The sequence below is a fragment of the Ochotona princeps genome, chromosome 8 (assembly GCF_030435755.1).
Source record: "Ochotona princeps isolate mOchPri1 chromosome 8, mOchPri1.hap1, whole genome shotgun sequence".
In the NCBI taxonomy this organism is placed as follows: domain Eukaryota; kingdom Metazoa; phylum Chordata; class Mammalia; order Lagomorpha; family Ochotonidae; genus Ochotona; species Ochotona princeps.
Window position 1 is genome coordinate 39444227 of NC_080839.1, and position 14326 is coordinate 39458552.

General features: G+C 46.7%; 1 long non-coding RNA gene across 1 annotated transcript in view; it reads left to right on the top strand.

The window, feature by feature from the left end:
- The first annotated feature begins 436 nt into the window (after nucleotides 1-436).
- LOC131481000 (uncharacterized) overlaps nucleotides 437-14326 on the top strand; it is a 70138-nt gene continuing 56248 nt past the window's right edge. The window contains exon 1 of the long non-coding RNA XR_009245967.1: nucleotides 437-595. This is a non-coding gene — a long non-coding RNA (uncharacterized LOC131481000). The remainder of the gene's footprint in view (nucleotides 596-14326) is intronic.

Below are 14326 nucleotides of genomic sequence, written 5' to 3' on the forward strand. Positions count from 1 at the left end.
GATCTTATTGGTCACATGGTCGTTTTGAGGGGCTCTTCAGGACAGGAGGGCAGCTTGTTGGGGGGGGGCTCCTTTTCCTCTCCTGTGCACAAAATGGCCTCGCCAGACACCGACAATACCAGAACAGCACTCTGGGGTGCCAATCCCATGAAAGGCCTTTGGAGAACAGCAGATCCAAGATCCGCTCATCAAGTTTTACTCATCTGCCCTTCTGTGCTTTTTTAGTTTGTACCTTGCTTAGTCTTCATGAACTAGTCACCTTCCAGAAGAAAAAGCAAAGAGCCAAACCCAGATAGATGTCCATGGCCATTGTCTATCTCCTGGGCCCATTTGATTCCCGAGTGAGTCATTCATTGAGTATTGTTGTATGCATATCTGGCTTCCCCCCCAAAAAAGTCTCCTCCCTCCTCTCCAGGTGGAAGGGGTAGAAGACAATCCCCAGGGCACGTGAACACGTTTGTGAACCTGCTGCTACTCATCTGCCCCTGGTCGATCTGCTCCAGAGGACCCTGGGAGGACAAAGGGAAGGCGTTCTCTGCACCCCATAACTCAGTCGGCCTGCCAGACTTCCAGTCTCTGGACTCGTGGGAAGCGGGTGAGTGTTGTGTAAGCCAACCAGACCATGGTAGTTGATATTGCAACCTGAGTGGACTAAGTCAGGAATTTGATTATGGAGGGGAGGGGTCACAAGAGCTCTGGAGCCCCCAAGGAGCCTGTGGTGTGATGGAATAGAGGCAGGTGCCGTATGATGCGAAGACATCCTGATCAATGAAGCAGAAAGGCATGGTGGGCTTGGAAGGAGGGAGGCAGGAGGGACTGGGCATGTGTTCCTGCCAGGCTTGGCTGGGCCCTCCCTGTGTGAGACAGGACCTGCCCTTAGGTTGCCTCAAGCCTCCAGCCATCCTGCTGGGATGGTCTGCACCCAAGTGCCTGTGCTGCTGGGATGGGGATGGGCAGGATTGGCTGCCTTGGGAGCTGCTGCAGGGACAGCCTGTGCTGCCCAGGAGTGCAGAGAGAAGCCACCTGGGCATCCAGCGCTCTGCACCCCCTTGCCTGTGTCACCCCAGCAGGTTTGCTCCCCAGGTCTTGGGGTGACGGGGTGGGGGGCTAACGAGTCAGAGCCTCCTGGAAGCTCTGCCCCCAACTGTTAACCAACCCTTCCATCTGTCACTGCTGGGGCCAGCCCTGCTCCCTGCTCCCACCTGGTCAGAAGAAACAACATTACTGTTATGAGAAATCAGCACACACAGCAATGGATGTGCATGTGGGAATTCGATGAAAATATTTGTGGTGAAGAGCTTGTTCCCCTCCTAACCTCCCTGCTCCCTCCCCAGAGGAAAGCTACGAATCCCTCATCTCTCCATTCCCACCCATGCCTCTTCCATCCACCCTTTTTTTTTCCCCTTAAAAAAAAAAAGACAAAAATTAATCCTTATTGTCTTAGGGACCTGTGAAATGCAGATACCTCAGCCTAGCCTCCCCCGCCCACCAGTGCACCCCTAAGCCAGGCCTGCATGCTCACAGCCAGTTGCCTGCTCCCACTCACCTCACTGAGTGTCTAAAAGCTGACTTTCAGTTTAGTTTTCTGAATAAATCAGGCACACACGCAACTTTTCCACTCCTGTATCTGTGTTCATTGGTTTCATTTCCCCACAGGTAACCACTAACAGATTTCTGGTATTTCTTGCCAAGTAATGTTTGTGCATCTTTTAAAAGAATACAAAATATACCCTCCCTCTTTGTACCCAAATGGTGACTTTTGATAGCTGCTTTTAAAGAATGGAGTAACATACCTTCGAAGCCTTCCCAGGACCATTCATCAGTAGCTTTTTCAGTGAGTTTGTAGCTGTATATTTGCTAAAGCAGCAAACTTTTTTTGAAAAGGGCCGGATAGTAGAGTTTGTGGAGTGGAACAACAGCTCTCGGTTATGATGCGGGACTGGCTCCAAGTGTGTACTTTATGGACGGACACCAACGTTAGAATGCTAAATGGGTTCATTGTGGCATAGTTCTCCTTCAGATTATTTTTTTTCAAGCATTTAAAATGTTTAAGGCTATTCTTAGCTTACAGATCCTACGAAAATGGGGAGAAGGTCAGGTTTGGTCTGCCTGTGTTAAGCATTCTATACTAAAGAGCATTCCTATAGAAACAGTGTGATCTTTTGCTGTGATGTATACCATGTTGGATGTGACACTCTGTATGCATCTTTATGTGTCTGGAGGGTAATCTGTGAGGAGTGAGACTGGAAGATGACACAGATGGGGTGGGCGTTGGGCACAGCGGTTCAGATGAAGCTCGGATGCTACAGTGAACTGCTGGGTTCTTGCAGATTTCTGCTAACATTCCCACGGAGGCAGCAAGCGATGGCTTAGCTAGTTGGGTTCCTGCAACCCCAGTGAGAGAGGTGGATGGAACTCTTGGCTCCTGGCTTCAACTCCGGCCTAACTCTGGCTGTGTGGACATTGAGGAAGTGAACCCATGCACGGAAGGTCTCGTCTCTGTTCATCTCTGTCTCTCTGCCTTTCAAAAACATTTAAAATATGTACATTTGTTGTATTAATTTTCTTGTGAAATTGCCCTCCCAGAGGCTGGATTAGTTGATATATTCACTAGCCATGTCTGGTTTTATGACCAACTGCATATTTTCCACTTTGAGTTTTTCCCATACTTAGAGATAAAACAAGGCATTTCAGTACTTCTACTTTGTGTTTTTCTTATGAAGAAACTGAACCTATTTATTTTTATATATTTAACAGTATCTTGTGTTTCTTTTGCTGTGTTGCTCTGTGAGTTGCTGTTTCATATCCTTTCTCATAAACTTGAATTTTCTTTTTTTAAAGATTTATTTATTTTTAAAGATTTATTTATTTTTATTACAAAGTCAGATATACAGAGAGGAGGAGAGACAGAGAGGAAGATTCTCCTCGCTGATTCACTCCCCAAGTGGCCGCAACAGTCAGTGCTGTGTTGATCTGGAGCCAAGAGCCAGGATCCCCTCCAGGTCTCCCATGTGGGTGCAGGGTCCTAATGCCCCAGGTCGTCCTTAACTGGTTTCCTAGGCCATAAGCAGGGAGCTGGATGGGAAGTGGAGCTGCTGGGATTAGAATCGGCACCCATATGGGATGCCGATGTGTGCGAGGCCAGAACCCCAGCTGCTAGGCTATCGCACTGGGCCCAAATTTTATTTTCTTATTTGAAAGAGAGAGATAGAGAGAGGCAGAAAGAGAATTAAATTGAGATCTTCCATCTGCTGATTTATTCTCAAAATGCTTAAAATTGCTGGCGCTGATGCTGGGACTGTACCCAGGTCCCATGTGGGTGTTAGACCCAGCTACTGGAGCTATTAGCTGTGTTCCTCTGGGTGTCCTTGGTAGGAAGCAGCAATGAGGAATGGAGCCAGGATCTGAAGGCCTGCACTGGGATGTGAGATGTGGGCAACTCGCCCGGTGGCTCAGCCAAATGCCTGCCTCCTTGTCTTGTATTTCTTTTAGAGATTTTGTGTTTGTTAAGGCTATTGGCTCTTTGCTGAATTGCATATACTGTTTCCAGGTTTGCATTTGTTTGATGATACAAATTTGAAAATACAAACAATTTCTATTTTTAGCTGAATTTATCAACATGTTTATGGTTTGTGCTTGTTGAATCACAATTAGGAAGGAATTTCCTACTAAAAGTTTATAGAAGAATTCTGTTTTCTCTTAGTATGAATTCTCCCATGTTTTCTGACACTTTGTAGTTTTATTATTTACATTTAAATGTTTACTGCGGTTGGGATGTATTCTGGTATACCGTGTGAGTTACTACTACAACCTAATTCTTTCCTAGCTGGCTACCAGGAGTGTTAATGACATTGTTGAATAATCCCTGAATTTGGAATGCCCTGTATTACCATGTTGAACCCTTGAATGTATCTCTATTTTCTCTAAGCTGTCCATTGGTCTCTCTAGTCACATGTTGAAACCAGTCTAGGAAGTGTCAAAATGCTATATTATGTTTTTGTACGAACTGATCTAGTGCAGGGTTTCCTAACCTAAGATCTGTTGACATCTTGGTAAGATTATTTATTGTGAGAGCTATGTTGTGCATTGTAGGATGTTTAGCAGCAACTCTGGCTTCTGTGTATCAGATGCCCCTAGCAGGTGTGTCCTGTGTGCCTGCTGTTGACCCCCGTCCCTCACATGCCGGCATCCGCCAGGGCTGGGTCAGGCTGAAGCCAGGAGCCTGGACTCAGTCCAGCCTCCCAGGGAGTTAGCAGGGACATTGGGAGCTGAACCATCACCTCCCGCTTCCCAGGATGTGCATCAGCAGGTGCTTTAATAGGAAGCTGAGTTACAAGTAGAGTAACGGAGACTTGGGGAACATCCCAAGTAGCAACTTAACTGTTTAACCAGACATCTACCCCTGATCCTTTTCTTTTTAATTTGTTCAAGGTATTTGAAAGATAGAGAGCTCCCATGTGTTCTCTCCGCAAAAGCCTGAAATGGTTGCTAGCACCATGGCGTAGTATGCCAAGCCTCTGCCTGAAGTGCCAGCATCCCATAGCGGAGCTGGTTCATGTCCCAGCTGTTCCACTTCCAATCCAGTTCCCTGCTTATGGCCTAGGAAAGCAGCAGAGGATTGCCTAGGGCCGTAGGACCCTGCATCCATTTTGGAGACCCAAAAGAAGCTCCTGGCTCCTACTTTCAGATCAGTTCAGCTCTAGCAATTGGCGTCATTTGGGGAGTGAACCAGGGAATGGAAGATCATTTTTACTGTGTCTCTCTTTCTCTATGTAACTCTGCCTTTCAAATAAAAATAAAATAAATCTTTAAAATTAATAAAAATTGAAAATACAAATGCCTGAATTGGCTCAGGTTGGGCCAGGCCGAAGACAGGAGCTGGGCACACAATCTGGGTCTCCTGCATGGCAGTAGGAGTATTGGAGCCATCATGTGCTGCCTCCCGGGGTGCACATTCACAAGCTGATGGAATTGGGAGCAGAGCCAGAACATTCTGATATGGGAGGCTAGTACCCCAGGTAACATCTTAACCACTGCACCAGATGTCTGCCACAGTCAAATGTTTTGGGGCACTTTATTCCTGACTCTATACTAGGAAGTATCCCTCTACTAGGGTGTGTAGAAATAACCTGGGGACCTCTCAGTGGGAGTCAGACAGGTGCACAGATGGGTTAGTACACTGTGAGAAGTGCGGCTCAAACACGTGAGAACACAGCCCAGAGTCCTGGACAGTCAGACTTCCAGAAAAAAAAAATAGCATCTTCTTCCTCTTCCCCATTCTTGGCAATCCTGTCTTAGCCTAATTTACTCAGTCAGTCACAGGGCTGTTATTGAGGGCGGGGCACTGTGTAGATGCACTACTCTACCCTTCTCTGAAGATTATCAGGGGACATCACTAGAAGAACTTTTTTTTTTTTTGGTCATTTATTTTGAAAGTCAGAATTAGAGATGGGGCGAGACAGAATCTTCCATCTGTCCAATGACTGCAACAGCCAGTGCTAGGCCAGGCTGAAGCCAGGAACCGGGACCTTTACCTGGGAATCCCACGTGGGAAGCAGCTCATCTTGTGTTGCTTTTCTCGGACTGTTAGCAGGGAGTTGGACTGGGAGTATGTGGGATGCTGGTGCTGCAGGTGGTGGCTTTACCAGCTGTGTTGTGACACTCGCCCCTAGGAAGAACATGATGTATTTGTATTGATAGATGTCATTTTGGTTATAAGGAGAGTGGGCAGATGGAGACAAGCATGAGGCAGGACTCTAGTTACGACCTGTTGCATGAATCTTGATCAAAGTGAGAACCCACATGAACAGAGCAGGAGGAAGAGTGATTTGTACTTTGAGACCATCCAGGCCTGCTGAGGTCTTGGCCACACCTTCAGGTGGGCTGCACAAGCATTGCCCACCCATTTCCTAATTGGTTAGGGGACCACGGATGGGGAACATCTTACCTGCAGGTTCTTGCCCAACAAGGAAGGGCCAGGGGAGGCTTAAAACCCCAAGACCCTTTGGTGTCTCCCCGCCTTTCGAGCGGCACCCCACCTCCAGGCTTTCTCTCGGGAGGTGCTTTTGCCTCCCTTCTTTCACTGCTCACCTGGTCCCTTCGCAAATAAACTTTTCTGTCTGCAACTGGTTCTTATTTTTTATTTCTATGTTAAGCTGAGAGAAGAACCCACCTGGCTTTTCTGGTAACACATTTGATGGCTGCCCAGGACCAGCACCACATGGCCTTGGTCGGCAATGGCTGTAAAGGAAGAAGAGGAAAGATTTTAGGTTGATTTTACTCTCTTCCCCTCCCCAATCCTAATGAACAGCTGGGCTATGGTGGGGGAGGGGCCCACAGGAGGAGGGGCACGTTGCATGGGTCTGTGTGAGAGGAGGACAAAATACATTCAACTTCAGACATGCAGAGCTTCCGATTCCAATCCCTTTGGCCATTCAAGTGGAGCTAACATGAGAGGAAAATCGGGCCTGAAGCAGTTCTGCGTGGCAACAGCAGCAGTGTATGGTGTTGCAGCCTGGGAGGGATAGCTCCGAGGGGAAGGAAGTCGGGCAGGAGAGGTCCAAGGAAAGAACCCCTCTGCCCTGCTGGTGGAGCAGGGATGGTGGTCGTCATGACACAGGCGTGTGTCTAGTCCACATATACCGTCCCCCCACATACACACCATCAAAAGCCATTTGAGAATTGTGGCTCCCAGCACACAACCCAAGTTCTGCATGGCCTGGCATCTCTTTCTTTGCATGGTTGCATTGCACTCCTGATCCTCCCTGGTCCTCTTGACTGCAACTACCTTGGCCATCCTAGCTTTTAATTTTGCAGTGCCTGCATTGCCATGTTTCCCACAGAGTCACTCCACCCACCCTGATCTGCCTCATATCACCAGGGTGGGTGGGGTGCTGCCCTGTACTCCTTTGCCAAAGCCATACTGGGATAAGTCAGCCTATGGCAGGGGGAGGGGGAAAGGGAGGAGCAAAAGAGGCTGGAGAGGAGGAGCAGGAATCTCCCCTTCTCAGCAGGCTCCCGTTTGGCCGCAGTCCCCTCCTGCCTCCAAAGTTCCTGCAGCTGGTTTGCATGCCCAGCTGAGTGGCACCTCTGCTTCTCCCCACATCCCTCTCAAGTTGTGTTATGGAGTAAACTGGGTCCAGGCTGCCATCAGCCTCCAGTTCATGTACTGGAGTCTTAAGGTTCAATAGCTTGTCTGTGATCTTATTTAGAATCTTTACAGAGGTTATCCAAGTCAAGTGAGATCATTCCAGTGGGCTCTGAACCATTGTGACAGGTATCTTTGTAGTGAGAGGACGTTTAGACACAGGCCGACTCACCTGTGGAAGACATGGGGCAGAGATGACCACCGCAGGCCCAGGAGAGGCACCTGGAGCAGAGCCTTCCCTTATGGTCCTCAGGAGGACCTCCTCCTGCCAGCAGCTTGACCTTTTGGCCTTCTGGCCATCTGTGAGTTTCTGGTCTAGTCCTCCCCAGTTGCTTTGTGAGGGCAGCCTGAGCAACCCAACAGAGGAAGTCATAACTCCAGAGTTTCCCTGTTGTGGTGTCTCCTGCTAGCTCTCAGACATTCTCGCAACAACCATGTGACATTCCTGAGTAAACTTTGCCTTCCTGGCTCAGTGCCAGGGAGCATGCTTGCTACCATCCCTTCTGTCCTCTGCCTGGTGCTGGTCCCTCTCCATCTGCCTGGTGATCTTTACACAGTGTATTCCCACAGGTCCCAAGTGAACGTCACTTCCTCCAGAAGGCCACCCCGCATGTTTCCTAGCATCTCGTGGCCCTGTCATGGCCCACCACAGCTTCAGTTGTACCTTGTATGTGTGTGGTTGTCAATCATGTGTTCCCCCTACCCCATGAAGGCAGCTGTTGTCTGGCTCTTTCCACTTATGCCCAAAGCTTAACACAGTGCCTGCAGCAGATACTCGCAATGTCTTTACTGAGGAGGGAGGGAGTAATGTCATCTCAGAGTAATGCTGGTATTTATGTACCACTGAAGTTCTAAGCATGTCGCAGGGAATTATGTTTAATCCTTTCTTCCTCATGATGATCTGTAGGGTCAGCAGTATTACCTCTGTTTTATGCAGGAGGAAATTTGCTTATGATCCATGGCTAGTAAGAGCAAGAGCATTTGAACCCAAGCACTGGATCCTGAGCTTTTGACCACTGTATAATACAAGTCGTTGTTATTCTTGTATGTTTCAGTAAGTCTGCCCATTTATTTTGGTGCTGGTCTACTATGATATCATGCCTTACATCTCTTGCTTATGGTGGATTAAATTTAACTTGACATGATAACAGAACATTTTTCCTAACAAAAATGTGTTATCTATCAAACATTACCCTAAGAATACACACCAAATTGTTTTAGCAAAAATAAGTTGTATGTATTGTTCAATATTTGGTGGCAAATCTAGGAATTCATGCTGCAGTACATGGTTTGAAATCTATTGGTTTAGTTGTTGACCTTGTTTCATGGCTTCTCATTTTTGGAAATGTATAGTGATGGAGTACTGGGGTCTACCATATCCAGATGCGGGGGTACAATGCAGTATGTATTCCTGCTTCCAAACAAAAGATGGACTCCCAATGAAACTGTTGGAAATGTGTAGACAATGGGATGCCAGACTGTCTGACACTTGTCTGTACCAGCAATGTTGGGGTACACTTAAATAAGAGACTGATGGAATTATGACTCCTTATGAATGACTATACTATTGTAGCAACATGGGGAAAACCTGTCGGAGGGTGGGAGTTTGGCGGTTTTATCCTAAATAAAATAAAATAATAAACATAAAAATACTGAGAAGACAAAAAAGAAAAAAAGAAAAAAAGAAAGCCACTGGTTCTACTAGCTAACTCTTCAGTACACTTCATAGTCTCTTTCCCCTATATGGGTTATATAAAAAGCTGCTTATTATTACCACCAGGGAAAAATGTCTTCTGGGTCACAGTGTAGTCAGAGTCCTGTGGGCCCCCTTCCAAGGCCAAGCCTGCGTTCAAAGGAGTCAGTCGTACGGCTGTGTTCCTGTGCCCCTATGCTTTGCATGGTTTTCCTCATCTCCTTGAAGGAGGAGACTGGGCTCTGACTCCAGGGCTTTCTTATCTGCACTTTCTCACTTCTGCTGGTGGAATTTGAGGTGGCCTGCTGTCCCTGCAAGCATATGTGGGATCTCCATCCTAGAGTTTTGTGCACCTCCTTGTCAAGTTCGGTTGACACAAACAGTGGACTTTGGGGAGGCTCTGGCATGCACACCTCGAGAAGCAGGAGAGGGAGGAAAAGGGGCATTGAAGGGGAATTTTCCTATTAGAGGGAGTGGTGTCTTTTAAACTCATGATCCTTATGGTAAGAATATATAGTGATGGGCCCCTTGATGACAGGCAGGCGTTCTAGTGGGTGACAAGGCAATTTCATAGTTATATGAGCATCATAAAGTATATTTATACAAACTAACACAACACACTGTCATGGGTGGTGTAATATTTTAGCACCACCATCATTTATGTTGTCCACCTGTAGCAGAATCATTGTTAGGTATATTTGGCTGTATTCACATATCCAATAATTGGCTTCTTTACTTTTCCCAAAAAAGAGACAAAGTTGGTTCTTAGACCATTCTTAAAATGGTTCTTAAACCAGTATTAGCCAATGAAAGGGCCCTTCCAATTTTTACATTGTGAACTTAAGAATTTGTTTGAATTTGTGAATCAGAATGCACTTACATTCTTGTACCACTGAGTTTTTTTTAGTCATACAACTGTTTGTGTATGCTTTCCATAGATAATGTATTTTTTTAAAGATTTATTTATTTTTATTATAGAATCATATATATATATATATATATATAAAGGAGGAGAGACAAGGAGGAAGATCTTCCATCCGATGATTCACTACCCAAGTGGCCACAACAGCCAGAGCTGAGCTGATCCGAAGCCAGGAGCCAGGAGCTTCTTCCAGGTCTCCCATGTGGATGCAGGGTCCCAAGGCTTTGTGTTGTCCTTGACTGCTTTTCCCAGGCCACAAGCAGGGAGCTGGGTGGGGAGCGAAGCTGCCGGGACATGAACTGGTGCCCATATGGGATCCCGGTGCGTTCAAGGCTAGGGTTTTAGCCACTAGGATACCATGCTGGGTCCCAGTTAATGTATTCTCATTCTCTACTCATTGCTAAACACCATGCTCTGAACTTGATCACTTGAATTTCTCCCAATATTCTGTGTGTCACACAATAGCATCCCGTTTTGTACCAAAGAGAACTGGGTCCAGTCTGCTAAGTAGACTGTCCAGTACAACATCTGGCAAATGGAGGGGCTGAAATTCAACCTGTTACAAATCCAACTCTCTCACCCATTGCACTGCACTTGTTGGGTGTGATCAGGTGGGATCAACAGGAAGGAGGGTTCCTGGCCTCCATGTAAGAACAGCCTAGTCGAGGTAGAAAACAGGAGACAGCATCTAAAAATGAACAGGCTGAGAAAAATGAGCAGAAACATTTAATGGAAAGAAGTGTTCAGAGAAATAGTGTGGTAATGCTGGGTGACACTAGAAAACAACCAACCAGAGATGGTTTGTGGACTGAAGCACCATGAACATTTTCATTGGCTTCTGCTCCCCTAGAAGCAGTAGGTCACCCTCAACCCTGTCCAGAGGATTCTAGTAAGAGCCTGGGTTAGTCCTGTCATTGAGAGCTGGGGGAAGTCACCAAGGCTGTAGATGAGAACAAGGATTCTCCTTATGCGGAAACCAGGGCTCCAGTAACTTTACTTTTCCACCCTCACCTCAAGCTCAGCAGAGGGATGGAATCGTGCTGGAGTCCGGGACACATACAGTCATGTGTGTCAGCCACTGGAAAATTAAATTCATCTTGTGGCTCCTCACCAGGGAAACAGCCACCCACTCCTCTTTCCCAGCTGCAGAACATCTGGATAGGGGCAGGATGTCAGATGGAGAAGTGAGTGGGAGTCACTAGGATGCTCCCTCTCCCGTAGTGGTCTCTGGAGGAAGCAGGGGCCCGTCAGGAGGAATTGTTCGTGCACAGTGTCACTCGTTTTTCCCATTGCCCCGCCACATCGGGGTGTGGCTCCAGTGCTCATTCAACCAGGCATGGCACACTTTGAATGATTAGAATTTTGCAGGAGCTTCGAGGAAATACTTGTCTCTACTTCAGCTAGCTAAACGCTAAAGAACAGATGCTGGCCATTCTCTGAGTAGCTTTGTATGTGAAAAACACTTAATGAGCCAGGAGCCAGGAGTTTTTCCTGCTGAGGACATAAAGCACAAAAAATTTCTCTGAGAGAAAATGGCTCACTCGATACAGTTCTTGAGAGAACTGTGGGTGCTGGAAGCCAATGCACAGGATAAAGATCTGCTCTGGGGGCCTGGCATGATAGCCTAGTGGCTAAATCCTCACCTTGCAAGTGCAAGGATCCCATATGGGCACCGATTCATGCCCTGGCTGCTCCACTTCCTATCCAGCTCCCTGCTTGTGGCCTGGGAAAGCAGTAGAAAGCCTTGGGACCCTGCACCCACATGGGAGACCCTGAAGAAGTTCCAGGCTCCTGGCTTCAGATCGGCTCAGCTCTAGCCATTGCAGCCAACTGGGAAGTGACTCACCTGATAGAAGGTCTCTGTGTCTATCTTTCTCACTGTAAAAATTTTTAATAAAATTAAAAATAAATCTTATATAAAGAAAAGGTCTGCTGTGGGCCATGGGGACAAACCAGCACAAGATTCCAGGAAATTTCAACTACTACTTAAAGAACAAGTTATTATCTTAATGGAATTTTTAAAAAATCATAATAAATGTAAGCAAGTCCATGCCAAACAGAATATCTAAATTGTAAGTGAAGTCTAGGCCAGAAGCAAAAGCAGAAATGTGTGCCCTGGCTTCAGCCAGGCCAAGGCATCAGTCACATTTTCTTAATATGCTTCCTTGCTTATGCCTTCTTCCATGGAGGGAATTGCCATGTTCCACAACTTCCTTGGCATGAAACAGTCTTAACTAATGTTTCATGAACTTAAACTCAATGAAAGTTAGAATGATTTCAGTTTGGATATAAATCAAATATTTAACATAGAAAATAATGAAAGTTTTGAAACACTTTTCAATGTTTAAATGTTTTAAACTAAAAACAAAACAAAAGCCTAACATAAATCTTTTTGCTATAGGCACTGTATGGTTCAGTTGGTCTCCAGCAGGAAGTGGGGTGTGTGATGCTGTCCTTTGTTTACACACACACACACACACACACACACACACACACACGGGTTTTCATCTGCAGTCTCATAATTTTCTTCCCAGAGTAGGCCATAGAAGCTAGAATCTCTTCCCAAAGGCATGTCATGGAAACTCTAATCTTTCTGTTTTGAAGCTGGCCAGACAGAATTCTCTGAGCTGCCTCCTCTGATGGTGGATCATAAGACCCCATACCCTGGAGGAAGGAATGCTATCCAGAGAGCTGGAGAAGAATCTGAGCAGACAAGCGTTGCTGGGTTTCCTCACTTGCATTAGGTCAGAGCTTTTCATCTAGTTACATTTTTATAGGTCTGTTCATACTTCCATCATGCCTATGCAGTGAAATCTCCATCGAAACCCAGAACAGGGTTCAAACAGCTTTCTGATGGCTGCACACTTTCCTGCAGGTTCCTAGAGGCTGGTGCACCTGGAACAGCAAAGAAGCCCCCTGACCCCTTGACCCAAACGTCTCTTCATCTGTACGCTTAATAAGAGCCTTATAATAAGCAGGAAGGTGTTCTCCTGTGTTTTAAAAACCACTTAAGCAAATTCTTAAACCTTCCAAGTCCTGACTTAGAACTAATTAGTCAGAAATGCAGGTAAAACTGACTGGAGTTTGGGATCCACATCTGAAGGTAGGACTGAGCCCCAAGCCTGTGGGATCTGGTAGTACCGCCAGTTGGTGTCTCCTGCAATGGAACTCATGATGCTTGCTGGTGTGTGGGGAGAAGCCCACACATATCTGGTGTCAGAAATGATTTCCCTCTGTGTGTGTGTGTGTTCAAAAATTCTTATATGGAAGAACCATGCATGAATTTTTTTGCACCAAAGTAAACTTTTTCTGTTTTTCTATGAGCTTTTTGAAATACCCTCATAATAGGAGAAGCTGAGCTTGGGTTTGTCTTCTCTGTAGAGAAGAGAGATGTATGGGTTTCAAAAGTGGTACTCGTTCTTGCTCGTTCCCTCTGGTTCTGTCTGTTTGCACAAATGCTTCAGGATGCTCACTTCCCACTTTCCTCAGAGACTATGAGGTTATTGGAGACTGGGCACAAGATGATCCTACTTTCATTGTCTGACATGTGAGAATCCTTGGTCTTCACAAGGTGACCTTTCTGGAAGAGTCTGTCCAGCTGGTGCAGAGCCAACTTGTTTTGTATATGGTTGCCACTGGCAACTTGGAGTTAGTGTCATGCCCAGTGTCCACCAGAGCCAGTCACTAGTAGCTGGGCATAGTGTCGGTGTCAGTGAGGCTGGGGCTTTCCTCCTGTGACAGCTTTGGTCTAAGAATACTCCTCAAGGAAATGGTATCAGTGTTTCCTAGAAACACATGGCAGGGTTTGTAATCTGCCCCACATCCAACCACAAGCAAACTTCTGCATTCTCAGGATTACATGCATCCTCACAAACCTGGATGACATTCCAAACCACAGGCACAACTCTGTGTGGGCAACATGCTGCCACCAGATAGTTGTTGATTTCCTGTGCTGTCTGGGTTGGGTTTGAGGAGATCAGCGGAAGGCGTTGGGGAGGGAGGAGCTCCTCTTCCAGGGACAGGAGCTGGAAGATGTGGGCTGACCCGCCATGCCATGCTAGCTTTCCCTCATAATGAGTGGGAGGCGTTGCCTCCTCATGCCTCTCTTGGCCATGTCCTGCTCATCACTCTTCTCTATAAAGTTGTTTCCCACTGAGTCACCATCTAAGGCTTGCTGGCGCGCTCTCAACTCCCTATAGGCTTTAGCTGAGGGCCCCTCCCAGACTTCCCCATTTTGTCCCACATGTGGGCTCTAGAGACATCACTGGTTGTATGAATTCCCTGGGGCCCAGCACACCCCAAGGGATGCTGGCCATTGTTCTCCCTGGCCCATCTTTCTAACTTTAATTTCAGAGGCCATGATTCCATCCTGGGTTAGCTGATATTCGTTAACTAGTCTGGAGTGGACCCAGCGTTGTGTTTGGTTCAACTGTCATTAGTGAACATATGCTGGGACAGTGTAATGATCACGGGGGGGAAATGTTGGAGTCCTCAGTTGGGGAGGAGGGGACAGGGAACAGCAGCCTATTTTGGAAAAGAAGATAGTCTGGACAGCCCTGGAGAG